The 26,794-nt window shown below is 40.9% G+C and overlaps 2 long non-coding RNA genes across 3 annotated transcripts in view; one reads left to right on the top strand and one right to left on the bottom strand.

Annotated features, from left to right (window-relative positions):
* LOC120436117 overlaps positions 1 to 26,794 on the top strand; it is a 109,400-nt gene that overhangs the window by 30,721 nt on the left and 51,885 nt on the right. The window lies entirely within an intron of this gene.
* Positions 1 to 26,794, bottom strand: part of LOC120436126 — a 37,813-nt gene that overhangs the window by 2,694 nt on the left and 8,325 nt on the right. Inside the window, exon 3 of one of the 2 annotated variants that reach the window (XR_005610163.1) lies at positions 24,786 to 25,899. The exons of the other annotated variant lie outside the window; for it this stretch is intronic. This is a non-coding gene — a long non-coding RNA (uncharacterized LOC120436126). Of the gene's footprint in view, positions 1 to 24,785; positions 25,900 to 26,794 lie in introns of those variants that run through there. 2 annotated transcript variants of the gene reach the window in all.

Here is a 26,794-nt window from a genome sequence, read left to right as displayed (position 1 = left end):
AACTAACTGTAAGATGCTTAACTACATTGCAGTCTGTGTTATTGTTGTAGTCCTAAATTATCACCTTTAAAGTGTTTGTGCTAATAACATCATGTACAGTAAGACAGGCATAGAGAACAGCACTGACTGGGAGAGGCTTTGAACAGATGACATACTCAGTTCAATTCAACACTTTAGACTTTAAAAATGCACAAGCGTCTTTCTATTTATTTAATCTACCATCTGTGATATTATTATGTACAGTTATAATGTACTGTTCATCTCCCTTAAATAAACAGGCAGCCTTAAAGTATGAAATAGTCATTTGTCTACTACTGTCTCAGGGGCTGATCGTGCCCCACAGGCCTCAATGTGAGCTTGAAGCCATTATGTTTAAGTTGTTTAATGATAAACAGATTTTGAATGAAAGCGAGGAAACTTCGGTAGCACAAAAAAGTGGCTTTTCTTTGTTCCCATATGGTTCAGTCATATTACCGTTATTTCCCCCTAAGGTGTTCCCAAAGACACCAGGTTAATACTTGAAGAAGCTGCAGCAATACACAAAAATATAATCAATATCCTATTTACTTGGTGACAACGCCGCTTTTAGCCTTCAATCAGAAAGCCTTAAGTTCGCTAGTTAAGCATCGGGCTAACGTTTAAAGCTTTCACTTGAGGGAAGTAACTCGTATTACTGCTACTGCTGTGTAATCTTAGTTAAATTCACAGCATATCCTACAAGTTACCCCGCAATAACTAACTGTTATAATAGCGGCACCGTATTGTATCGCACTGAGTGCATTTCAATCATTTATCCCGCGAGTTTGCTAGCTAGCAAAATAATAATACCAATTTTAAGAAATAACGTGTGTAACGTACACACTCGAGAAAATTATTTACTAGGACTTACGCAAATTCCCCCGTTGTGAAAACGTACAAATCCTTCTTGAAGACTCCTTCTTGTATTTTTCGTTTTCCAGCAAACACTCATTAAAACGGCAACCTCCGGGCACGTTAGTGCACTCACCCACGACTGCTCGGGTGGGGGGTCACACATTGAAACAGACTGACGTGCAGAGGTACGAGGCAGCCCAGGCAGAGAAATGTTGCTTTTAGACTTTGCGACTCATTTTATTTCTCTATCTGATAAGAAAACTATTCAATCAGATAGTTATTTGTGGTGAATGAAATACGGTTACAGTTTCAAGAAGTTTTAAACACCAAATCCGAAATCCACGCACTACAATATTAAAATCCAAGATTTTTCAAGGATTTCAAGCACCCGTACCAAACCTGGATATGAAGCTGATGATTGTTAAAATAAAATAGAACATTTCAATCAATTTCTTGTTTGCTCGAAATCTACGACATGACTATATACAGAAAAGCTTGACATGGTATGCAAAAAAAAAAAAAATAAATACAAATACACGAACAAAAAATGTTTTAACAGTCAGTTTCGTCATTTTAAAACTTTCCAAAACTAACATTTTCTTTGATTGACTGATATTAAATTGATTAGGGTCAAATTTAGTGTGAACAATATTACACAAACAAACACGTGTGTGCGCATGCGCACATGTTAGAATCGCTTCGATCCCTTGTGACGTGGTAACTTTGCTTTGATCCTTCCTGACGCGGTAACTTTGCTTTGATCCCAAAACCCTTAAATAGGAGCGCTCACCTATTATACTTTATGCTTAACGGACATTGACCTGCAGCAACTAAAACCCTGGAGAAGTTTTGAGAGCATTTCACGGGAGAAACCAAAACAAGTTCAGTTTTCTTTCTCACCAATTCACAGCGCAAACAGACACATTACACCATGTCAGCCAACCCATCCTTCAGCTCAGATGAGCTTGAAATAACGGAAGGGACCATTTTGGGAGATCACCACGTGGTGGAGGCTTTCCTTGGAGAAGGAAGCTTTGGTGTCGTAACCAGATGTCGCGATACAAAAACAACCAAACTGTGGCTATTAAAGTCAACAAGAGCGACCCTGAAATTCTGCAACAGGCAAAACAGGAAATTTTCATCCTGGAGCAACTGCAACGCTTGGATCCAGACAGGTGCAACATTGTCGAATGGAACGGCTATTTCCTCGATGGAGAGCGCATTTGCTTAAATTTTGAACTCCTGGACCAAAGCCTGTGGGACTACATAGGGGACCGGAGTAACCAGGGTCTCCCAATAAGAGAACTCAGGCCAATTTTGCATCAGCTCTCGCAAATGCTCTGTTCCACCTGGGTTCTGTGGGAATAGTGCATGCTGACCTCAAACCTGTCAACATAATGGTTGTGAACCGCCATGAGTCTCCCATCAAAGTCAAACTTATAGACTTTGGCATCGCATGTAACACTTCTGCAGTGATTGCTGGTGGTGCTGTGGGGACAATTGGTTATTGTGCACCTGAGATTATGCTTGGCACATCATATGATGAAGCAATTGACATGTGGTCTCTGGGGCTGGTAGCTGTGGAGCTTGCTACAGGGCTGCCTCTCTATCCTGGGGAAGACGATTATGATGTTTTGAAATTCATAATTGAAACTCAGGGTCAGCTACCAGATCATCTTCTAGAGTCTGGCTTGTATACTGATTGCTATTTCATCGAGGATAAGTACAACGAACGGCGCTGGACATTTAAGACCCAAGAACAATTTCAAGACGAGACAGATTATCAATCCAAAGAAACTCGATCGATAAAACTTAAGTGTCTAGATGACCTCGAACAACTACTGGAGGTTAGGCGAGGACCTGAAAATGGCCAACCATTATTTGTAAGGCTAATCAAACAGATGTTGGCCTTGGATGCAAATCAGCGCATAACACCTTCGGAGGTTCTGAAGCATCCCTTTTCGACACTGGCCTCTCAAAGAGAGCCCCTGCCTTGACATAAATAGCACAGGGGAGAAAACCTTGTGCTCTCTCAGCAGCCTTCAAGCTGGAACAGTCATGGATCGCAAAAATTCAACTGCAGTTTCCAAAATTCAGTTGAATTTCCTCAAAAGGACACCTCAACACCTCAGCCAACCCATCTTCCTCTGAAGATGATCTTGAAATAACAGAAGGGACCATTTTGGGAGATCACCACGTGGTGGAGGCTTTCCTTGGAGAAGGAGGCTTTGGATTGGTAACCAGATGTCGCGATACAAAAACAACCAAACTGTGGCTATTAAAGTCAACAAGAGCGACCCTGAAATTCTGCAACAGGCAAAACTGAAATTTTCATCCTGGAGCAGCTACGACGCTTGGATCCAGACAGGTGCAACATTGTCGAATGGAACGGCTATTTCCTCGATGGAGAGCGCATTTGCTTAAATTTTGAACTCCTGGACCAAAGCCTGTGGGACTACATAAGGGACCGGAATAACCAGGGTCTCCCAATAAGAGAACTCAGGCCAATTTTGCATCAGATCGCAAATGCTCTGTTCCACCTGGGTTCTGTGGGAATAGTGCATGCTGACCTCAAACCTGGAAACATCATGGTTGTGAACCGCCATGAGTCTCCGTCAAAAGTCAAACTTATAGACTTTGGCCTCGCATGTCCTGCTTCTGCACTGATTCCTGGTGACCGTGTGGGGACGGTTGGTTATTGTGCACCTGAGGTTACGCTTGGCATTCCATATCATGAAGCAATTGACATGTGGTCTCTGGGACTGGTAGCTGTGGAGCTTGCTACAGGGTGCCTCTCTATCCTGGGGAAGACGATTATGATGTTTTGAAATTCATAATTGAAACCCAGGGTCAGCTACCAGATCATCTCCTAGAGTCTGGCTTGTATACTGATTGCTATTTCATCGAGGATAACTACAACGAACAGCGCTGGACATTTAAGACCCAAGAACAATTTCAATACGAGACAGATTATCAATCCAAAGAAACTCGATATATAAAACTTAAGCGCCTCGATGACCTCGAACAACTACTGAAGGTTAGGCGAGGGCCTGAAAATGGCCAACCATTATTTGTAAGGCTAATCAAACAGATGTTGGCCTTGGATGCAAATCAGCGCATAACACCCTCGGAGGTTCTGAAGCATCCTTTTTCGACCCTGGCGTCTCAGGGAAAGCCCCTGCACTGACATAAATAGCACAGGGGAGAAAACCTTGTGCTCTCTCAGCAGCCTTCAAGCTGGAAAAGTCATGGAGCACAAAAATTCAACTGCAGTTTCCAAACTCAGTTGAATTTCCTCAAAAAGGACAGGTCAACACCTCAGCCAACCCATCTTCCTCTGAAGATGATCTTGAAATAACAGAAGGGACCATTTTGGGAGATCACCACGTGGTGGAGGCTTTCCTTGGAGAAGGAGGCTTTGGTTTGGTAACCAGATGTCGCGATACAAAAAACACCAAACTGTGGCTATTAAAGTCAACAAGAGCGACCCTGGAATTCTGCTACAGGCAAAACTGGAAATTTTCGCCCTTGAGCAGCTACGACGCTTGGATCCAGACAGGTGCAACATAGTCGAATGGAACGGCTATTTCCTCGATGGAGAGCGCATTTGCTTAAATTTTGAACTCCTGGACCAAAGCCTGTGGGACTACATAAGGGACCGAATAACCAAGGTCTCCCAATAAGAGAACTCAGGCCAATTTTGCATCAGCTCAAGAAATGCTCTGTTCCACCTGGGTTCTGTGGGAATAGTGCATGCTGACCTCAAACCTGGAAACATCATGGTTGTGAACCGCCATGAGTCCCCTATCAAAGTCAAACTTATAGACTTTGGCCTCGCATTTCCTGCTTCTGCACTGATTCCTGGTTACCGTGTGGGGACGGTTGGTTATTGTGCACCTGAGGTTATGCTTGGCCTTCCATATCATGAAGCAATTGACATGTGGTCTCTGGGGCTGGTAGCTGTGGAGCTTGCTACAGGCCTGCCTCTTTATCCTGGGGAAGACTATTATGATGTTCTGAAGTTCATAATTGAAACTCAGGGTCAGCTACCAGATCATCTTCTAGAGTCTGGCTTGTACACTTTTTGGTATTTCATCGAGGATAACTTCAACGAACAGCGCTGGACATTTAAGACCCAAGAACAATTTCAATACGAGACAGGTTATCAATCCAAAGAAACTCGATATATAAAACTTAAGTGTCTCGATCACCTCGAACGACTACTGAAGGTTAGGCGAGGACCTGAAAATGGCCAACCATTATTTGTAAGGCTAATCAATGAAATGTTGGCCTTGGATGCAAATCAGCGCATAACACCCTCGGAGGTTCTGAAGCATCCCTTTTTCGACCCTGACCTCTCAAGGAGAACCCCCAGGCACCGATATGAATAGCACAGGGGGAGAAAACCTTGTGCTTTCTCAGCAATCGTCCGATTGTTTGGGTGGCCAAAATTCTAGGGGAGCTAGAAATTCTTGTGGAAAAAAAGCCCAAAACAATAACATCAACAAAAACAATCAATGAATATGGTCTTAAACTTGGGCACAATTTGGCTTGAAATCCATCAACTAATCTCTCAATATTCAAAGCAGAGCAGCAGACAACTTACCATCACATCAGTCCTTCAATCAGACCTACAACAAATGTCTTCCTTCTCTCACCCCAACCGGTCGCAGCAGATGGCCGCCCCTCCCTGAGCCTGGTTCTGCTGGAGGTTTCTTCCTGTAAAAAGGGAGTTTTTCCTTCCCACTGTCGCCAAAGTGCTTGCTCATAGGGGGTCATATGATTGTTGGGTTCTCTGTATGTATTATTGTAGGGTCTACCTTACAATAATACATACAGCCTTGAAGTGACTGGTGGTATGATTTGCTGCTATATCAATAAAATTGAATTGAATTGAATTCAAGGTGAATTCGGAACTAATTGGAAACATACTGGATATTAAATAAACCTGCTTTGAGCATTAAATAATTGTTGTTTGAAATTCTTTATAACTATATAAATATAGTGCCACTTTTCTACTGTTTAAATTGCAACTGTTTAAAACTGACTCATTTATTCATACACTCGAACATAAACACACACACGGTAAATGGCCTGTATTTGTATAGCACTTTACATTCACCCATTCACACACTGGTGATGGCAAGCTACATTGTAGCCACAGCTGCCCTGGGGCGCACTGACAGAGGCGAGGCTGCCGGCTGCCGGACACTGGCTCCACGGGGCCCTCTGACCACCACCAGTAGGCAACGGGTGAAGTGTCTTGCCCAAGGACACAACGACCGAGACTATCGGAGCTGGGGCTCAAACCGGCAACCTTCCAATTACAGGACGAACTGCGAACTCTTGAGGCACGATTGCCCTATATACACATATACTTTACAGTACCAGTCAGTGCTTACATACTAGTTCTTTTCCCTACTTTTTCATGCTTACTGGTACAAATGCCTGTTACTAGAGTTAAATGCTATCAATGTATTCTCACACTTATCGAACTGTACAAATGCATACAAAATAACACTCACGTAAACATAACTGTGCACTAGTTTGCACTTATTGCTGCAGTTTGTTTCAAAACACTTTGAATAAAGCTCAGCTTCTCTCAAGCTCTCTCTTACTCTCTCTCGCTTTCTCTCTCTCACTCTCTCACACACACACACACACACACACACACACACACACACACACACACTAACACACACACACTAACACACACACACTATGTAACGTTTCAGCATCTGTGTGCCACTTTCTTCTGTCCAGCAATGCGTATTCCAAACTTAAAGTCTGAATTGCTCCTCCTCTTTCTAGGTTCTAACAATATCTCTTCTTAAGATCTTGATTAAGACCAGCGAAAACTAAATAGATGAATGGAAACAAGGAACAATGTTCAGAGAGTAAAGTATTTCTTATTTTAAGCCTCATCTATTTAAACGACGTGGTGTCTGTTTTGTAAATCATCAGCCTTTTACAGCTGAGAGGAAACAGTCAGCTAGTGTATCTCCTGATGCAGGACCTGATGCAGCTCATTTTGGGTACTACGATCACCAAGCATTTAGAAAATCTATTAGAGGATAATAAAGTGTTTTCACCATCTTGGCCAAGAAGAAAACACATTTTAGCATATAAATTAGCAGTCTCTTCTAAACAAGTCCTTTAGCATGCCGATGTTAAAAAAATATAACAAAAGGCATCTATCATATTGCTAAAAGTACTAATTACAGTGTTTTTAATTGTTTAGTTATTTTAATAGTTTAATTCAAGCGTATCACTGCATTGAGAAATGGGTGGTTATCAGTTGGATAATGGGATTAAGCAGTGTTTTTGTTGACGTTCATAAAAGACAAAATATGTAAAACAATTAATAATGAATGAGTCTGTTCAATGAAAACACTTTACGAAAGAGAAAAAGTATCCAGCTGTAATATAGCATGCATCAGCTCAGTAGTTGAGATCACAGCTCACTGCGAGGAAAGTCTTTATGATCGTACACAAATGAGCCTCGAAACTGCAACTAAACAGTCACTGTGAGGCAGAGCTGTGGTGGTAATAAGGATAATGACAAGCACAATGAAACCTCTGCACAAGCATTTTCCTGACAAGAACAGATCCATTATTACTATTATTATAAGATTACTTCATGTACCACAGATTATCATCACATATTATTGTTACTTCCTACATCCACCTATGAAAGTACTAAAGAAGAAGCTGAAGGCTCCAAGGTAAGCTCTTTGTCTATAGAAAGGATGTAGCCCTGAATTTATGAGACAGGCAAAGATACCAAAATACAAAAACAGATGCAAAAAACTGCACAAAAATGTAAATGTAACATATATATAAAATATATTAAAAAAAATGTAAAAAGTAAATAAACATAAAGATTTATTAAAATATATACAAAAAACAAAATATGTAGCCAAAATACCAAAACCACAGAACAAAAGAGAAACACGCACTTTTCTAAACGTTGTACACTGCAAGGTTTCCTGTTCAAGGTTAACCCTGCATGTGTGTAATGGACCAAGTTGAAAAACAGGAGGAGTCCCACGAATTATTAGAAAAATATGGTTTTCATTCATTTAACCCCCAAAAATTAGATTTACAAAAGTAATAAATGTTGAGCTCATAAAAGAGGTCAAAGAAACAAAACTGAACTCAGGCCAAGACTGCAAACTTAACAAACCAAATGACTGCCACAAACAAACATAACTGACCTAAACATGAAATGACACACAGGGGTACATGTAATGGCTGATCAGACCGTTGTGACACATGAGGAGTAACAAACAAACACAATCATAAATCACAAAACAATGCAGTACAGTCTAGTTTGTTAATAAACTAAACACTAAAGAAGAAAATCAAAACCATTAAACCCTAAACTCAAATATTTAATTAAATACAAATACTTTGTTTTTAAATTGAAGAAAACACACATTCTCCCCTTCAGCAGGGAGTGGTGGTGTGGTCCAATTATCCCTCTTTGCATTTAGTGGTTTCAAACCCTGGCTACCATCTTTTGTCCAGCAACTCCCGGGGATGATGGCAGGTAAGAAATAAAAAGACAAAGGTTAGTCAAAAATCAAAGTAATGAAGTGGCATGAATACATAAGTAAAGTAAATGTACGCTTAAAATAGAACAAATGTATCCACACCAATCAATAAAGTTATTGAAAACTAAAGTGTGTTACTATGTTCAAATGAAGAAATGAAAATACAAGAGTTACTGACTTTAGAGTGTGGCCACGGGTTTGGCCATCACAATGTGCAGACTCCAGCTGTGGTAATGCGGGCGGATGAAGATGGTCACTGATGGACCTCCACCCCTGCCTTCTGGTCATCTGTGTTACTGATTAAGACTTACCTCTGCTCTGTGCGTGTGTGTGTGTGTGTGCATGTAACAGTGCCCCAAGCAGATTAGGGCACAGCAGGCGTGATGCCAACACATGCAGCTTCTCCTTAGAAGTCACTCAGCGCCCCGTCCGTGTAGACAAAGAGCAATAATGGGAGAAAAAAGACACAGACTAGGCTCCTCCAGGCAGACCCATTGCTAACCAGCCTCTGAGTGCTGAATGAGAAGGCAGACCCCCGCCATGCCAGGTGATTTCAAAGGCAAGGGTGTGTTATCTGTAGTTTGTGTGGGAGACAGTCTGATACGCTCCCTCTGTACATGGCTAATCCCCTCATATGGCACAGCTCCGACTCCACCTCAGGGCCAAAACACAGAGGCACCGTAGCATGAATGTAGCTCTGTGCAATATTAAAAAGAATAAAGAAAATGAAATAATAATTAAATCTAGCGCTGTGTTTTCATAGATTCACCAGGTCTTTCTCCCAGTGAGAGCGATGATTCAGCTTCTCATCTGGGTCCTGTGCCAGTATAGCATTTACTAGCAGATGGATAAACAGGTTTGGAAATCCCCTCCCTGTACTAAGGTTTGTGACACACACACACACATTCACGTGGCAACACAATGAGTGGCTTCCAGGAGAGACTCGCCCTTTCAAACTAATGATTCATCAATAATGTTTAGCCAGAATTGAAGCATCTGAATACACAGCATGTCTGTGCTCTGGCACTCCTTGAGTCAAAGATCTAACAGCTCCAACCAGATGTTTTGGCTGTGCTCCAGTTGTTGTTTGTTGGGTAAAAACTGGTTAATTAAAGTTAATTATGAGTTTGTTTTGCTTTGTAGTTTTAATTAGCATGTTTATCTCTGTTTACTTCATACAGCTCATATCTTCTTAATAATAGTATGCAGGTTGAACGCATACAACTGGTTGTCTTAAGGTTGACTTAAATGAAAGAATACAAACCAAACTGTGAATGTTGGGAGTTAAATTAACTTCAAGGTGATTGGCTGATGACCAAAGCAGGTCATAGTTTGGAACCATTTGCATGTTTGTATTTTAGTATAAATGTCTGACTGTATGGTTGATTTGAAAATGTAAAGTTATTTTTACGCGCGTGGCTTTTATTCAAACTCTGAAGCACTTTGTAACTCTGTGTTTGGATAAAAGTCCATCAAGTTATGAACCCATCAGCACATCCATGATTCTTATATCACCTTCCAAAGTTGCTCCATTAGACTGAGATCTGCTGACTACAGTGGCCATTAGAGTTCACTGAACTCACTGTCATGTTCAAGAAAACAGTTTAAGATGATCTAAGATTTGTGACACGACACGCTGTTCTGCTGGAGTCAGCCATCAGAGGAGAGGTACACTGTTCTCATAAAGAGACGGACATGTTCAGCAATAATACTCAGGCAAGCTGTGATGTTTACCTGAGTATTATTGCTACTCGGTTGATACTAAGGGGCCCAAAATGTGCCAAGAAAATACCCCCCACAGTGACACCACCACCGCTAGTCTGCACAGCTGACATAAGGCAGGATGGATCCATCCTTTCATGCTATTTATGCCAAATTCTGACCCGACCATCTGCATGTCAGAGCAGAAATCAAGACTCATCAGACCAGGCAACATTTTTCCAATCTTCTCATGTCAAATTTTGAGAACTGTAGCTTCAGTTTCCTGTTCTTAGCTGACCAAGATGCTCTTCTGCATTCTTTGGTTGTAACAAATGGTTGTATGAGCTACGGTTGCCTTCCTATCAAACATTTTTCTCTGACCGTTGACATCAATAAGGCAGTTTTCCCAAGAGAACTGAAGAAGTGCTTTTAAATAAAAGAATAACCATTCAAAGTGCTCAGTGGTGAAACTTTAAATCTTTCAGAGTTTGACAGCTGGACAAATGATGCCTTATTTGAAGAAACGTGAAATGAGTTCAGCATATTATGTGAACAGAGATAATTCAATGAGTAAAAATAAACACTGACAAGAGAAACACTTCACTATTGATTACTGTGATGGCCAAACCCGTGGCCACACTCTAAAGTCAGTAACTCTTGTATTTTCATTTGAACATAGTAACACACTTTAGTTTCCAATAACTTTATTGATTGGTTTGGATACATTTGTTCTATTTGTAAGCGCGCACATTTAGTTTACTTATGTATTCATACTACTTCATTGCTTTGATTTTTGACTAACCTTTATCTTTTTATTTCTTACCTGCTATCATCCCTGGGAGTTGCTAGACAAAAGATGGTAGCCAGGGTTTGACACCATTATATGCAAAGGGGGCTAATTGGATCACACCACCACTTCCTATTGAAGGGGAGAATGTGTGTTTTCTTTCATTTAAAAATAAAGTATTTGTATTTAATTAAATATTTGGGTTTAGGGTTTAATGGTTTTGATTTTCTTCTTTAATGTTTACTTTATTAACAAACTAGATTGTACTGCATTGTTCTGTGATTTATGATTGTGTTTGTTTGTTATCCCTCATGTGTCACAATGGTCTGATCAGCCATTACATGTACCCCTGTGTGTCATTTCATGTTTAGGTCAATTATGTTTGTTTGGGCAGTCATTTGGTTTGTTAAGTTTGCAGTCTTTGCCTGAGTTCAGTTTTGTTTCTTTGACCTCTTTTATGAGCTCAACATTTATTACTTTTGTAAATATAATTTGTGGGGGTTAAATAAATGGAAATTATATTTTTTCTAATAATTCCTGGGACTCCTCCTGTTTTTCAACTCGGTCCATCACATGTGGTGTCAGAAGTGGGATCCTTCAGTTGAGGAGACAGGATTTTTTTTTGCATTTTCTGCCCTTTTTTCTCCCCTGACAAACTTTTTGAGCCATGCAGAATGCTGTGCGCCCAAAGAGAGGAAATAAAATGGAGGCCAAAGAGGCCTTGCAGCAGCCAGAGAGGGAGAAGGAGATGGAAGAAGGAATTTCAGTTGTGGCTGGAGACACTGAAGGAGAGGATACCAGGGAGCCAACTCTGCTTGATATTGCTGGGATTCTTCAGGCTTTCATGGGACAACAGGAAGTTCGAGATAAAAAGCAGAGAGAGGATGCTATACTGCAAGAACAGCGTTTTAAGAGTTTGCAACACCAGTTTCGGCTTTTGCAAATGGAAGTGCAGGCCAGAACCACCCCACTTCCAGAGCCCACATCAACTGATCCAGAGCCTGTTGAAACTCCAGCTGATTATCAGACACAAGCAACATCTCAGCATGAGGGTTCTGGCTCAGCCTCCATATTAACAGGTCAGTCTGTGCATATTCATCATCCTAAACTGGAGAAACTAGCTGTTGAAGATGATGTTGAACATTTTCTCACTACCTTTGAGAGAATTGCAGCTGCTTGTCGCTGGCCAGAGTCAGACTGGATTTTTCACCTCATTCCTCTTCTGACTGGTAAGGCTCGAAGTGCCTACGTTAATATGGATGTGGACGATTCACTGCAATATGAGAAGGTAAAAGCTGCCATTTTGCAAAAATATGACATAAACCCAGAAACATACAGGCAAAGATTTCGCTGTCTTGAAGTTTTTGATGAGAGTCCCAAGGAACTGTATGCAAGACTGAAAGAACTTTATGAGAAATGGATTCAGCCTAAAAACAGAACTATAAAAGAAGTTGGTGAAATTATTATCTTGGAGCAGTTTTTGAGAATGCTGTGTCCCGAGCTTCAGGTCTGGATTAAGGAGCATAATCCAAAGTCTGCTGCAGAGGCCGCCACCCTGGCTGATGTGTTTGTAGCTGCCCGAAGTAAGAGTCAGCCATGGAGCAACAGTGCATGGAAGGCTGCCAGAGATTCACGTCGGTCGCAACCCCCTCAGCATCCTCAGAGGTCAGCGACGGGTGTGGGTAAGCCCTTTACAAGGGAAAACCAAATGCCTCGAAGCCAGGTAAAAGGCCACCAGTGTGCTACCTTTGTGGACAGGAAGGTCACACTAAGCCCATGTGTCCTAATAATCAAAGCAAATTATCTCAGATGTGTTTTGTGCCTCATCAGAATGTGGATATTAAATCTGAGAGAAAGCAGTCAAATAAAATCACCACAGTTAAGATTAATGGACAAGAAATGAATGCTTTAATAGATACTGGCAGCACACAGACTCTGGTACACAGGAAATATGTGGCAAATGACTACACATGCCCCTCTGAAACCATATCAGTTTGCTGTATACATGGTGATGAAAGACCATACCCTACTGCTGATCTGTTTATTGAAGTGCAGGGGACATCCTATCTGTTAAAGGTTGGTGTAGCTGACAGTCTGCCCTATCCTGTAGTTCTTGGGGAGGATCTGCCAGTCATCTATGATTTGTTGAGAGAAGTGCAGGAGTGTAATGTTGCTATAACAAGGGCTCAAACTAAAAATCAGGATGAGCATTATGCAACCCTCAGTGCTTTACCCTTCTTTGAGGCTGAACTAGAGACAGAACCCGGGAAGTCTCGGAAGCCACGCAGTCAAAGAAGACGTGAAAAATTTCAACACACTGTTGGAAACATATCAGTTCAGGCTGCTCCAGATACGCCTTTAGGTTTTTCAGTACCTACAAACATCAGACAAATGCAGCAGGCTGATCCAACTTTGTCTGCCATGTTGCTGAGGGCTAAGGAAAAGGACTCTGTTGAATCTGACACAAATAAAGAGCAGTTCATTCTGCAAGATGGCATTTTATACTACCAGCACGGCCAGGTTAAGCAGTTGGTGGTCCCTAAAGCGGCTCGTGAAACAGTGCTTACTTTGGGGCACTCCATTCCCTGGGCTGGCCACCTGGGGAAGCATAAAACCACCGCTCGCATTAAGCGATACTTTTTCTGGCCTGGTTTGCGCTCAGATGTTGCCATGTTTTGCAGGAGTTGTCCGCAATGTCAGAAGACTTCAATTAGGGTCCCCACCAAAGCACCACTCCAACCTCTCCCAATCATTGGTATACCATTTCAGCGTCTTGGCATGGACGTAGTTGGTCCTGTGGAAAAGAGTAAAGCTGGAAATCGCTTTATGTTAGTCATTACAGACTATGCTACGAGGTATCCTGAAGTATTTCCATTAAAACTGTTAAAGCAAAAGCTATAGCTTCCTCATTGATTCAACTGTTCTCAAGGGTTGGATTCCCACAGGAGATTTTGACTGACCAAGGCACTAATTTTATGTCTACACTGTTGAAACAGGTCTATAAGCTGTTAGGCATCAGGAGTGTGCGGACGACCCCATATCACCCCCAGACAGATGGACTGACGGAGCGCTTCAACCAAACTCTCAAACAAATGCGCCCGAAAGTTTGTCAATGATACAGGGTCTGATTGGGACCAGTGGCTGCCATACCTCCTTTTTGCCTACAGGAAGTTCCTCAAGCCTCCACTGGCTTCTCCCCATTTGAGCTTCTTTATGGCCATGAGGTGAGAGGCCCATTAACCCTGCTGAAGGACTCATGGGAGGGAGAGCAAGGTAAAGAGGAATCGGTCAGTGTTATTTCATATGTCATTCATATGAGGGAAAAGCTTCAGCAGATGAGTGAACTGGCACAGAGCCATATGGCAGCTGCTCAGAAGCAACAAAAGACTTTGTTTGATAGGAAAGCTCGCCACAGGAGTTTTGTCCCTGGCCAGAAGGTTTTGGTAATGTTGCCAACTTCTGACAGCAAGCTGCTGGCAAAGTGGCAGGGACCCTTCAAGTACAGAAGAAACTTGGACCTACTACCTACAAAGTTTCCACACCAGGTCTCCAGCGAGGGAGTAGAGTGCTCCATGTTAACCTTCTTAAGGAATGGATTCCACGCACTGAGAATAAAACAGAGGGGTTGCTTATTCACAGCGTGGATGAGGAGGAAGAAGTTAATGACTACTTGCCTTCAGTAACAGCCTCTGTCCTGGACCTGAGCCATCTCACCAGTGAGCAACAGTCTCAGGTAACACCTCTGATTGATTCAGACATATTTCAAAAGTACCCAGGTCGCACCAGTCTGGTGGAGCATGACATTGTTTTAAAACCTGATGCAGCTGTGAAGCGTATGAGTTACAGGATACCAGAACGTTTCCTGGTGGAGCTAAAGGAGGAGGTGGACCTCATGCTGTCTCTTGGAATCATCCAACCTTCAACAAGTGAGTGGTGCAACCCTGTTGTGTTGGCTCCGAAAAGGATAGCACAATCGTTTTGCATCGACTTCAGGTACCTCAATTCCATATCAAAATTTGACTCTTACCCAATGCCACGCATTGACGATCTCATCGAGCGTTTGGGGAAGGCAAAATATCTAACAACCATTGATCTCTCAAGGGATACTGGCAAGTACCTCTCACTAAACAGTCTCAAGAGTTGACAGCATTCCGTACTCCGTGGGGATTGTTCGAGTTCACAGTCCTGCCATTTGGTCTGCATGGGGCCCCAGCAACATTTCAAAGACTAATGGATAAGGTACTCTGTGGTCTCTCAGCATTCACCTGTGCGTACCTTGATGATGTTGTTGTTTTCAGTGGAACTTGGGAAGAGCATGTGGATCACCTAAGGGTCGTGCTGGATCGGCTGCGTTCCCGAGGCCTTACCATCAATCCAGCAAAGTGTGCTCTTGCTAGGACTGAAGTCCAGTACCTCGGGTTTACTGTTGGAGGTGGGACAATTAAACCACAGGTTGACAAAATTAATGCAATTGCATCATGTCCTCTTCCACAAACCAGGAAACAGCTGCGATCCTTCCTCGGCATGGCTGCGCTCTATAACAGATTCATTCCCAACTTCTCAGCGAGAGCAGCCCCACTGACGGACAGGACTGGCTCAAGATGTCCCAATAAGATTCGGTGGACAGCTGAAGCCGTTGCAGCTTTCAAAGACATTCGCCAGTCCCTGAGTAAGGACCCCTGTTCTGCACTCACCAGATTTCACAAAAGACTTTACATTGCAGACTGATGCTTCTGAAAGAGGTCTGGGAGCAGTGCTTCTGCAGGGACCACCAGAGGATCGACATCCTGTCGCCACATCAGCCGTAAGCTGCTACCAAGGGAGAGCCGCTATGCAACGGTTGAGAAGGAAGCCTTGGCCATTAAATGGGCACTTGACTCTTTCAAATATTATTTGTTGGGAAGAGAATTCATCCTTCAAACGGACCACAAAGCCCTGCAGTGGCTGGAAAGAATGAAAGACACTAATGGGAGAATCACCAGGTGGTATCTGGCTATGCAGCCATACCGGTTTAAGGTTCACTACATCCCTGGTAAAGACAACACCACTGCTGATTACCTCTCTCGCTGCCTGATGGAAGATCAAGAAGTGGGGGGGTGTGTGATGGCCAAACCTGTGGCCACACTCTAAAGTCAGTAACTCTTGTATTTTCATTTGAACATAGTAACACACTTTAGTTTCCAATAACTTTATTGATTGGTTTGGATACATTTGTTCTATTTGTAAGCGCGCACATTTAGTTTACTTATGTATTCATACTACTTCATTACTTTGATTTTTGACTAACCTTTATCTTTTATTTCTTACCTGCTATCATCCCTGGGAGTTGCTAGACAAAAGATGGTAGCCAGGGTTTGACACCATTATATGCAAAGGGGCTAATTGGATCACACCACCACTTCCTATTGAAGGGGAGAATGTGTGTTTTCTTTCATTTAAAAATAAAGTATTTGTATTTAATTAAATATTTGGGTTTAGGGTTTAATGGTTTTGATTTTCTTCTTTAATGTTTACTTTATTAACAAACTAGATTGTACTGCATTGTTCTGTGATTTATGATTGTGTTTGTTTGTTATCCCTCATGTGTCACAATGGTCTGATCAGCCATTACATGTACCCCTGTGTGTCATTTCATGTTTAGGTCAATTATGTTTGTTTGGGCAGTCATTTGGTTTGTTAAGTTTGCAGTCTTTGCCTGAGTTCAGTTTTGTTTCTTTGACCTCTTTTATGAGCTCAACATTTATTACTTTTGTAAATATAATTTGTGGGGGTTAAATAAATGGAAATTATATTTTTTTCTAATAATTCGTGGGACTCCTCCTGTTTTTCAACTTGGTCCATCACAATTACCATATGGATTCTAATGAAAGCTGTAAATCTGTTAATATCCTGTTAATCTACATACAGCAAATAAAGAACATGTGACTTTAAAGCATCCAGCAAAGTGATAACTGTCCTCTGCCCACTAAGTAGTGACTCTACAATATTATATTTCATTTTCAGAGTTATTCTCCTGACTTGTAGGGATGTAGGGGCTGTTATGAAGCTGTTGCAGATGGTACAGGAAACATCCATGGAAATTCATTCATTACTGAAAACTTTGTTTTCATTTTTTCATTATTTGAGAAAAATGTGAGACAGCTTCTTTTGAATCTATGTGGGAAAATACAGTTTGTAAAAATCATGAAATTTTGAAGTGACAGAAATTCTCTGAGGGAGAAAGCTGGTTGGGAGGTTTATTTTATCAATTCAGCAGACAGAAGGCAAGTTGAGTTCAGCAAATCCACGTAAGATAACTGAGTGCAGAACAAAATGTTTTATTGCATTTTCACTATTTGTCATGATCTGGTGACTCTGTGTTTATGTTTTGTTTTCTTATAGTTCTGTGATATAGTTGGTTTTTCATGGCTTTGTCTTTTGTATTTTTAGTTTCTTTAGTTATTCTTTAGTACTTTAGAGATTTTCCAGCCCTTAGGTTTTGTCACTGTGCTCACCTTGTGTTCCTTGTGTCACGTCTGAGTCCTGGTTTCTATGTTCATGTATTTCCTTTGACAGTCCTGTACCCTGTGTCAGTGTATTCTTGCTATTTTCCAATTCAGGGTCTGCATCTTTCGGAGGCCGCATTTAAAGGCTGATTAAGTCACAGCCAGGCGACGAAGGCTGTCCCAATTGAAAGGCTTCTCCACATGCGGCCGACAAATGCGTCCTTCATTTCCCGAATTTGAAGGAAGGGTCGGGTGTATCCTTCGTGGGCCCAACCTACCCCAGAATTCATAGCACGGCCCAGCCAATTCCAGTTTCTAAGAATGGCAGCAGCTACTTAGTTGTAATATTACTCTTATTACTCTTTTCAATACTTTATTAATTAAATTGTGTTTTTAATGACATGTTTTTGATAGGCGTTCAGGCTTGCTGAGAGCTCCACAGAGGAAAGCAGGCCCAGCAGCAAACAGACAAACTGAACCTTCATGATCCTCTGGTGAAGAAGAAGGAAAATAATGTTCCTATTAAACACCACAAATAATGTAGTTTCAGAAAGGAGAGACTGTTTTCCTGTGTGTGTGTGTGTGTGTGTGTGTGTGTGTGTGTGTGTGCGTGCGCAGATGTTCAGCTCATTTGTCTCCAAGCTACAGTCTGTCTCTGTGAGTGCTCTTATCTTGTTTCTTCATTTGTTTTTGTGTAATAAACTCATAGACACCAGGGGTCAGTCGTCTCCTGAGAGACTGTATTTATACAGGAAGTGTTCACTCATTCAGGTGTACCATGGAGTATAGGACCATATTAAGAAAAGCCATATATTATTGATCATTTTGAGAATAAGTAGAAATTTCAACATTAAAGTGGAAAATCTATTTTTGGGGAAAAAGTGAAATTTTGAGATTACAGTTGTTGTTTCAAGACAAACTGCTACAGTTGCTACACCCTCTGAGTTAGTGAAATCATACTTCAGAATCAGTTTTAGTAACAAGGAAGAAAATGATTTCTTTTTTAGTTCATAAACACAGCTGACAAGTCTGTGGTGTATCACAACTCGTGCGATCAGTTTATTGACTTATTGCATTAAGTCATGCAAACAAGGCATCTTCTAGAAGGTAAAGCAAATGTTTCAGTTTGTCTTGAAACAACAATGATCATCTTCACATTTCAACATGTTTCTCTAAATAGAATTACAACTTTATTCTTGAAATTTTAACTTTATTCTCAAAGTAATCCGTAATAATTTTTTTTTCTTAACCTCCTGAGACCCAGGGGAAAAAAAGTATTTTGATTTTGATTTTTTCCATATAAATCGAGTGTTGGGTTGGTAAAAAACACATTGCAAAAACAATTTTGTTTTTAACTAATTTTACTTAAATTTTACAACATGTGCACTACAGTGCACAAGGGGAGTTCATTGATCGCGAATGTGAAACTAACAAAATTCAATCCTTTTCTTGATTTCTAGAGAAAACTCTACATCACTGGTATTATTCAGGTCTTGTTCACATGTTTGTCCCTTGTTTATCATTTCATCAGCCAAGAGGCACTTGAACTCCAGGTACTGGGAGTTCTTTTGAGGTCGTTGCATGTCCTCGCTATTATGTTGGTACTGAAGCCAGGAGTTGGTGATGGCCAAATCAATGAAATAAAGTGTGGTGCAAACAGTCCACTTTTTGGTCCGACTAGATATTCTGTAGAAGCTGAGCATGCGATCAGATAGGTCAACCCCTCCCATGTCGATATTATATTCTGCAACCACTGCAGGTCTTGGGACTTGTGAATTGGGACGGCCAGTGAATGGAACGTTCATCATAAAGACCTTTGTTGGCCTGGGCAGATTGAGTTTTTTGTCAATGTACTGCTGGAAATACTGCTGTGGGCTCCAATCATTAAGTGTCATTACGGTACCATCATCTCCAATTCTGCATTCTTCCAACAAAGGCATAAACCTAAGATAATGGAAAATTATTTAGCAAAATAAAATTTAGATACTCCAATATCCGATATAATCATAGTGTAAATGTGTTGTAAGTGAAGTATAAGTTAAATCGATTTACTGGAAACATTTCTGCATGTTACCCATACTTTTTTCTGTCAAAATCAAAAATTCCTGATTGTCCTACATGCTGGTTTTGGACTAGATAGGATGACGGCAGATTTCAGCTGACCCTGTGTCGTTCTCCATTACATCTGCCCCTGCATCTTGATAATCTTTGTCGGGCTCCTCTTGGGTTCTCACCCTTTCCTATCTGGCTCATATGACTCTCATCTTCTGAAAGATCTATGTCTGAATCTCCCTCAATGATTGTGTTAAGAATTCTTTCTGCCTCTGTCAAAGAGTTGTCTACTAGAAAAAGTGAAGCAAATTTAAGTACAAAGTCCTGACGTGCACTAGAGTACACATCAATAAATTAGTCATTTCCTCTGTGAACCTAAATAAGCTTAGATCTGAAAACCACCTCAAATTACTTACTAGATGTTTATTTTTGAAAATTAATCCAAATCTGAGTTTAAAAAATATTTTAAATGTAGATATCATGCTTGCATTTCTTTCTTCCATAAAATGTGCTTGTGGGCATGACAGCCATTTTGAAAGGTAGGAAAAAGAGAGTTGGGAAGGCCACACCCCCACACATGTGACATCATTTTAAAGGTACTGTTGTCCTCTCTAAGAAACATCAGAACTCAGCAGAGTGGCATGTAGAGTGTGAGTGATACAAGCAAAAACTAAATGTGTACTACAGTGCACAAAAATGAATTACTGGGTCTCAGGAGGTTAATGTGACCCTAACACTCCTTCGTACAGGTGTGTACACAGAAGGAAACCCAACAATGTTTCACCCTGAGCTTTGCAGCAGGAGTGATAGCAATGACATTTAGACTTTTCTTTTTATATATGTTGTGGCCAGCGCCATCCTCTACTCCGTTGCATGCTGGGGGAGCAGGCTCAGGGTCGCAGATGCCAACAGACTCAATAAACTGATCCGTAAGGCCAGTAATGTTGTGGGTATGGAGCTGGACTCCCTTAAGGTGGTGTGGGAGAGGCAGATGTTGTCCAAAACAAAGACAATGTTGGAAAACACCTCCCACCCACTCCACAACATCCTGGTCAGTCACAGGAGCACGTTCAGTGAGAGACTGAGATTACCGAAAAGCACCACTGAACGACACAGGAAATCATTCCTGCCAGTGGCCGTCTCCCTGTACAACTCCTCCACTTAACTGTATACTGCAATAGCTACACCCTTTTTGCACATGCTCTTCTTTCTTATTAGCTATTTATCAATAAGTGACTTATATATATTTTATATATATAATATTTTATATGTAATATATATACATATATATATGTGTACGTGTATATATATATATATATATATATATATATATATATATACAGTCTACAGTCTGTAGCTTCCTCCTGTTTTCACTTCTGTACAAAGACCCTCAGTAATGATTTCCACTCTGCTGAGATCCGGCGTGTTCAGGGTGGTATGGCTGTAAGCGAGCGTAAGAGTCTAAAACATACCTTTGAAAACTGTACCTCCAACTGCTTTTTAACCTGATTTGTTACAGATAAAATAGGGAAACAGTAAAGATATTAATTGTAGTATTTTGCAGGAATGTATCAATAACAGTTAATGACATAAAGATTTTTATTTTTTTTTTGCCATTTGGCAGCAAAAGGGTAACAAGCTTTGTGTAAAATCTTTTATTTCGTTTAAAATAACCTCATGAGTCGGAGTTTGAGCAGAGATTGATTCACCCAGCTAAACTCAAACCGTTTAGCTGGGTGAATGAGTTTGTTAAGTGGAAAAATGATTTTATTCCAGTTTCTTTGCCTAGACTGTGTTATTTAGTCTACCCTGTTTTCCCAATGGTAGAGGTTAATGAGGTTCAGATGTGAGTGGAATTCTATATAAAGCAGGTGAGATTTTGACTGCCGGGTTCTTCTGTTTTGTCAAACAATTGTTGAAAGACGACGCCAGAAAATAAAGCACAATTAAAAGAAGCTTGAACAGTCTGCAGATGCCGTCTTCCTATCACTTTCCAATCTCTAGAGTTGGGGCCTTTTATACTTAAATGATACAACGGTATAAGCACGACATCCCAGTGTACTTCAGACCCAGCAACACACTCAGACAGAAACTGGTTCATCCCAAAGATAAAACTCCAAAACACAAACTTAACAATGTGGTGTATGCTGTACAGTGCAGCGAGGAATGCCCAGACCTACATTGGAGAGACCAAACAACCACTTCACAAACGTATGGCACAACATAGAAGAGCCACCTCCACAGGACAAGACTCAGCAGTTCATCTGCATCTAAAGGACAAAGGTCACTCTTTCGAGGATGACAATGTTCACATTCTGGACAGAGAGGACAGATGGTTTGAAAGAGGAGTGAAAGAAGCCATTTACGTCCACTGTGAGCGACCATCTTTGAACAGAGGCGGTGGCTTACGACACCAACTGTCTGCCATCTATAATCCAGTTTTGAGATCCCTTCCCAGACACCTTAACGCCCACTCCTTTGTCCCTCTTTGGGGGGATACTCCCACTGGGTTTAAATCTGGGACTCTCCACCAGTTGACCCTTTAGAACTGAAGAAGCTTCTCGGATGAGAGGTGAAACGTCTTCAAGCAACTTAAACAAGTCCAGACGCTTTTCTTTACAAGCTCCTTAGACTACGATGACCTGGATGACTGAGAACCTTCACAGACATGTTTCATCAAGTGGCCTCTTCAGCCTCAGCTAACTGCAGGTTTCCCCAAGCTGACTAACAACTGGTCTGTAGGTGTGAATAGACTGCGGGGTCCTGGCCCTACTAATGAATGTTATCTTGTGTCAGGATACATAATATCTGCCATTATCCAAAGACACATCTGCTTAACTGTATCTTTTGCTCGTTTCTCCTCTTCTTTTCTTTTTTTTCTAAACTGAGGACCTGATGACTTTGACCTTTTCTTGTCCATCTTCCATCAGTCATTTTGCACTCCAGTAGCAACACCCACAACATAAACTAACAGACCTACACCTTGTATAGGGTTTTTTCCCTGGGATTTCACACAACCCAGGAACAATAATTAATACATAATGGGCTTGGATTGACAATATTATGAATGAAATGTGCACTGTTTGGAAGCAGCCCCCCTCCCCTTTCGACAGGTTGTGTGTGAGACTTCAGCACAGCAGCAGCAGCAAGCAGGTGCACTGAGGGCCTTCAGCTCACTTTTCATCTATATGTGTGCGATAGAATTTAGAAAACACATCGGTGCAAATTATAAGTCTGTATCATGTCTTCAGTTTTTGTGTTTGTTGTCAGCCCATCTGGAGCGCAGAATTGACAAACTTTGGACAAACTGCCCTAAATGCGTCGACAGAGACATTCCAGGGATTTTGAGTCATTCTGCACTCCAGACGCATTAACTGCATTACAAATTTTAATCATGTTAAACATTATTTTTGCCGATGCCCATGTCGCCTCCCACCACGATGCCGCCCTGGGCAACAGCCCATGTCGCCCATATCAAAAACGCTACTGATCAGTAAAGTAATGGGATTACCTTCTTGGAGAAGTAATCAGTAATTAGTAACTAATTACTTTTTCAAGTAACTTGACCAACACTGGTGTGAACAAAGTGAAAGAGGTTTCAGTCTGTGAGGGCCACAAGGTCACAGTAGCAACAGAGACCTGATCTGTCAGTCTGCCCCAGGGCAGCTGTGGCTACAACCGTAGCTTGCCTCCACCAGTGTATGAATGTGAGCGTGAATGAATAATGGCATTGTAAAGCGCTTTGGGTGCCTTGAAAAGTGCTATATAAATCCAATCCATTATTATTATTATTATATGCAAAATGTCTGAGTTTTTTTTATCTTAACTGTAGTATGTGCATGACACATTTTAATTTACTTGTAATTGTTGTGTACAATAAAACAGTGTTTTTGGTGATTTCTTTACAGTGTTACTCATAGATAGAGATGCTGAGAAACGTGAGAAAAAACATTTACTATCAGCTGTGATTAAACTGCTTCATATCTTCTTAAAAACAGAAAAACAACTTGGCTGCTGGAAGATGACGGCTATGATTTGGAAAAGGAGATTATAATGTTGAACAGACGCAAACAACAGACAACTCTGCATGTGAGATACAGCTGCATTACTGTTGCTATTATTGTGAACACAGCGTTGGTCCGTTAAAACATCTTTTTACTCCATTAGAGAAATCATTAGGAAACAGCTGGTTGTTCATTGTGATCATCAACAGAAAATATATCACGTGACCTGTTGTTGAATTCAGACCTCACATGTTTTCAGCTTTCACATAGGAGGACGGAGGCAAGTGAAGTAAGGGGTTATTTATCAATTAACGAATGAACAGGGACGGCCATTTATCCCCCTAGCATTAGAAATGTAATGTATATCAGAGAGCTACAGTCAGCAGTCTGTTAATAGAATTAAAAGCACATTAAAGCCAAAAATGTAGCTTTGTGAGTCATTTCAAATTGAAGGGAATCATTAACATCGCAGGGTGCTCGTGCATAGAAACACAGCAACAAGCACCAAATACAGAGCCATTTATTCTTTTTGTTCTCAAACTTGCTTTGGTGTAATAAACAGAGATGCTGAGGGGCAGTCACGTCTCGAGGGACTGCATTTATACAGGAAGGGTTCATTCATTCTGGTGTGTGCATGGGTGGGGCCCACACAGCTTTTGACCCTGATCTCTGCAGCAGTATTAGTGAGAGCAATGACTGTGTTACATCAGGCTACATAACTGGAACATGAGATGCCTGCATTTCAAAATATTTAGAAGTAATAACTGAAGAAACAACAGCATAGACATTTGGAGCTTTACTTGTTTTAGGGACATCAGTGAAGACTCATCAGTCTGAATATAATTTATAAGCAGCATTGTGACTGCTGCGACAGATTAAGAATATGAATAAGAATAAGTGGCCAATATGTGGGACTCAACAAAGCAGCCATTTGGACTGTTAAGTGATTAGGGCATGTGGATGATGGGCCTTCAGTGTGAATTTAACTTACACGCAACACCGAGTGACTTACTGAAAGTAAGGTACAGTTAAACAGATCATCTATTGTTAAGAATATGAGGAGCTGTAATAGGATTTGCTGCAAATTTGTACTCATAGTCATCAGACTTGGTTTTTACACAAACAAATTCATTTAGTTCACTTTATTTATGAATCTTGCTCAGGGATAACTAGAGAGTGGAGGAGCCAGGAAGTGAAGCAACAACCTTCTGATTGGTAAACGACTCGCTCTACCTCCTGAGCCTGAGGCTTATTGATCAGCATCAAAATACTAGAACAAATGGTTCAGAAGCAGCAAATAGTTTTATTGAGTTTGCTTTTTGTGCTGTGTTTGTAGTGCCATTGAAACTGCAATTGGTAAATACAACATAAAAATCATATAAAATATAAATAAAATGCAGGGCACTGAGCAAAGACATGTCAGCTTGTGAGTGCTGATGCTTGAAGTGTTCAAAGAACATTTTTTACACACTTAGTCTGTGATCAGACAATAAATCGTTTATTAGAAGCAAGCTGGATCCCAGAGTTACCAAAAATCACCTTTCAAATTACTTTAACACATAACTGTAGTACATACATCTGTATCCTACAATCACTGCTATTAATATATCAGCAGTCATGAGATAAACAAATAACAAAATTAAGCTGTTTTTTTTACTCGTTCGTGTTTTTGTTTTATTTTTTATCAGTAACATTTAATACAGGATTTTTTCTACATGCTTTTTGTCATCCCTAGTGAAAATGGGGTTAATTGTTTTTTATACAATATGTTTAGAAATTGAATTTGATCACATGCAAAACATGTATGCGCTTATAAGACAGGCACAAATAAAAACTTATAACAAACAAGATGTTTCCAGTGACCTTTTGTCAGAGCTGATGATAAATGTTGCTCTTTTGTTATCTCAGAAATGCATATTTGTGGGTACAGAATTAGAGCGCATGGGGATTTTTCCTATAGTTGTGTTATTGGATGCAAAGGTCATTATGTCACGACCCTAGTGCACGGGTAACTTTCCTTTACATTTGACTAGAATAATCCTGTTAGTGAGACGTTTGCCTTCATACTGACATTTGGGTTCCCCGGTTCTTTTCTTCTTTAGTTTACATATAACAATACTAAACTTAGATACACTCTTTGTCATGCGACTCTTACGATCATATCTTCCTTGACCATTACAAATGGCTTTGACCTGTTTATCATCACTAAGGATGAATGTGTTAGTAAACTTACAACGGCTGTTAACATCATAGATCTGCCTGTTTTTTATTTCTGTATCACATTTTTCCACACTCATCTTAGCATCTACATGTTGCCGTCTGAACTTTTCATAAGGGGTTTCATTCTGCTGCTGTTGGGGTTGAAGATTGGCTAGTTTTGAGAGTCCAGTGACAAAGAGCAGCACAAGCAGCAAACCAGCAAACATGATCCTCATTGTTTCCTGGAGAAGGAAAAACAGGAACATTTTCCAGATTAAGAATTTAAAGCAGCAAAAATCTTGTCACTGTAGTGGTGGAAATAATTATTTGATCTCCTGTTGAATTTGTAACTTTGCTCATTAACAAAAAAAGGAACAATCACTAAATTTTGTATTAGTTTGATTTTAATGGAGAGAGACAGAATATTATCTTGCTCAGGTCTACAATCTCGTGCCACTATGGGCAAGACCAAAGAGCTGTCAAGGGACGATAGAGACAAGACTCTAGACCGGCACAAGGCCTGAACAGGTGTATGGACTTCTGCAAGAATGAAAAGGCACCAACTGTTCATGCATTTATTCAGAAATGGAAGATATTTAAAATGACCTTTAGTCGTCTCAAGCTCCATGCAAGAACTTGCTTTATGGAGTGAAGATTATCATGAGAAAGTTGTTGGATCAGCCACAACTACAAGAGAGAAGCTTGTTAATGAGCTGAAGGCAGTTGGGATCACAGTCATTTAAAACATTGGTAACACACCATGCTGTAACAGACTAAAATCTTGCGGCACTTCCAAGGTCCGCCTGTTCAAGGAGAAACATGTATAGGCCCATCTCAAGTGCCAGTGAACATCTAAATGATTCAGGGAAGACTTTGGAGAAAGTGCTGTGGGAGATGAAACGTAATTTGAATTATGTGGCTTTAACTGACCTTTTGAAATAGGGCGCGTGACACAAAAAATAGCATCCCCGCAGTCAAGCAGAGAGATGGAAACATTATGATGTGGGCCTGTTTTGCTACAGGACGACTTAGCAGTTCCAACCAGTCAGACTGCGTCGTCAGACTGCTTGCCACAGATTGGCTTGTCAGTCGCGGCACTCGATGAGTCATGAGACGGTGTCTTTCACTAAAATCAAA

This window comes from Oreochromis aureus, linkage group 23, assembly GCF_013358895.1.
Source record: "Oreochromis aureus strain Israel breed Guangdong linkage group 23, ZZ_aureus, whole genome shotgun sequence".
Classification (NCBI taxonomy): domain Eukaryota; kingdom Metazoa; phylum Chordata; class Actinopteri; order Cichliformes; family Cichlidae; genus Oreochromis; species Oreochromis aureus.
Note: the sequence above shows the minus strand (reverse complement) of the source record. Positions and strands in the feature narration are given on the sequence as shown.